The following is a 2,898-nucleotide window of genomic DNA, read 5'->3' as shown; positions in this document are numbered from 1 at the left end:
TGAAGACCTGTCCATCATTGTTCTGAGCAAAAAGTAAACATTTTGGAAAGGAAGGTGTTGTCTCCCAGGAGAGCATCAGCTGGAACCCAGGCAGTGGGTGCCGCCTGGCATCAGGATGCTGACTAGGTGCTCCTGGACCAAGCTGCAGCCAGGACCCCAGGAGTGTCATTCTGAAACTGGTGTGTGTATTTTTTTTTTTTTAATAGAGGACGTTTACTATTTCTTTGCTGGTCAAACAGAACACAGATGGGGAGTACACAGGGGAGGGGTGCCTTTTAAAGGGATGTATGTGGCGGTTTCTTGGGAAATAGTCCAAGGAGTCTTCTCAGCAACGGGACTTGGGCTGGTGTGTCATAAGCATCCAACACACCCAGTCCTTGGCCTTAAGTTGGGTTCCCCCCCATAGGCGGTCTGTGGAGAGTCTCACTTTTTTCCCAGCTCCTTTGCTGGAATCCACACTCCCAGTGTGATGGGGAGCTTGGTCCTAGAGAGGGGTCTGGAGAGCCCTCAGGAAACAGCCCAGGGTTGGTAAGAGGGCTCCTGTGCCCACTGCGCAAGGGGACGAGAACGCTGCGGGGTGCTAAAGGCTGCCCACCTCTCCTCTGCCCTCTTTCCTTCCCCCAGGCTGGGCAAGAGAAGAGGAGGGATGAGTAGGGTCCCCAGCCTCTACTGAGTCCCAGGGGGCCTCAGGGTGGGGTGGAGGAAGGGTGGAGAGTGAGGGTCTTGGCCATCAACAGACACTGTAAACTTTGGTTTAAAACAATACCTTAAGTGGAGGCAGGGCTTCCAGCCTGGGGCCGGAAGTATCATAATATCATGTTATTTAGAAAGTATGTGAATTAATCTCAAGTATATGGAAAACAGGTAGGCTGGATTATGATTTTACAGCTTAAGCTTTTGTAATTGGAAGAAAGAGGGAAGTAGAGAAAAGAAGTCTTTTGAAAGTATTTATTTATTGGCTGCGCCGGGTCTTCGTTGCCACAGGCAGGAACTTTAGTTGTGGCATGCGAACTCTTAGTTGTGGCATGTGGGATCTAGTTCCCTGACCAGGGATCGAACCCGGGCCCCCTGCATTGGGAGGGTGGAGTCTTAGCCACTGGACCACCAGGGAAGTCCTGAGAAAAGAAGTCTTTTAGAAATTTAGAATCACTTAATGTTTTCTGATTCAATCTGCCTACCACATTTTACAGATAAAAAGAATTCGAGGCTTGGGAAGGAAACTAACTCCTGCCGGGTTGGACGGACATGGACTTATATTTTAATTCTAACTGCCATACTGTTTGCACTCTGCCCTCACAGCCTTTTTGAGTCTTCTCCCAACAGCAGAAACTTCCTGAGAAAGCTGGCCCTTTTTGCAGTGAGAGGGCATAGAGAGATGCCTTTACTAGCTTTTCCCAAAGGAAGGAAGCTTTCTGCCGCCTGATGTGAGAACTGGTCTTGCAGCTTGCTTTATTTGGAAGTGAGGGCTACACAAAAGAACCTAGAGGTCAGGTTCCGTCATTGGAAGTCTGTCATCAGGTATCATGTGGGCACTCTGCAATCTGGTATACTTCCTTTCAGACCTTGAACTTGACACCTTATCTGCATACACTTGAGTAGCTGCACTTTCTTTTTGTTCACCATGACCTCTCTTAGCTGCCACACCCACCCTGCCTTTTAGACTGTGTTTTCTTTCTTCCTTCTAGAATTTATCAGGATGTCAGCCTGCTGGCGAGGTTTCAGGGACCATTGGAGAGAGTGGAATTAGATGGGGAAAAAAATCACAAATAAAATAATGCAAATACTGTACTTTAAAATTTTTCTTTTATATTTGTTGCACTACCACTTCATTTGTTCCATTATTATTGAAAACTAACATGTATTTCCTTTTGGAAATGCTTTAATAATAGCTATCTACCTTTCAGGAACTGGAGGAATTGATTATTCAAAGGTTTCTGACAACTGATGGAAAGAAGAGGAAATCAGATGTTTTAATCTCCCTTTTCTTTATTTGTCCTACTAGAAAGCTGTGTTCTTGTTCCAAGTTCACAGGCTTGTGTGCCAACCTTTGACAGAAGGTATGCGTGCTTGGTCCAGACCTCACAATGAATTTCCAAAAAATTGTTTTTATCAGACTGAGACAAAAACAGCTATGGGGAAGGTGAAAATTAGAGAAAAACAGTATGGACAGAAAGATCTTCTGTTAAATTATGTTCTTCCCCAGTATATCACGCATTTAACTTAATATCACAGTGAATTAATACCAGCATATAATATGTTCACCATCTGCCTAGCCCAGTTTTCTGTGGGTCAATGTCTGCATTTCAAAGTTAAGCGAATTTGGCCTCTGTCTCTGAGAAAAAGGAAAGTGGGTGCTTCGGCATTGTCTTTGGTGGTTAAGTGGTTAACTTCCTTAGAAATAATCTCTATTCCTCACGAGCATGTCCCTAGGTCCTAGCCCCAGTGGCTGCCATTACGTAGGCGCTCGATAAAGATTTGTTGACTAAATGACCGGCTATTCAAAAGCCCTCAAACTATATTTGTGGTTGAACCAGAACAATTCTGTGTAACACTTTAAATCTTAAACCATTGAGAATGAGATGTGTTCCTGCGAGATACTGTGGGGTTTTTAATTTCTAGAAGTATCCAAAAATGAAGAAATCCTTATCTTTTGGGGATAATACCCTCCCTGGCTGAAGATGAAGGTATCTCTAGAGCCTTTCGCAGTGTCTGTACACAGTAGTTAACAAATACTGCATGTATATGAGAGAGTGGCTTCCATGTGGGTTGGGTACCCCGTCTTCCTAGCAAGTCTTCTATTCACCCCCCTGCCCGGAGTCTGCCCCACCTCGTTGGGTCAGTTGCTCTCCAGACGTGACTTCTAAAGCGGATTTATTTCATAGAGCCGAGAGCCCTCGG

Source organism: Stenella coeruleoalba, assembly GCF_951394435.1.
Source record: "Stenella coeruleoalba genome assembly, chromosome: 18".
Lineage (NCBI taxonomy): Eukaryota > Metazoa > Chordata > Mammalia > Artiodactyla > Delphinidae > Stenella > Stenella coeruleoalba.
Note: the sequence above shows the minus strand (reverse complement) of the source record.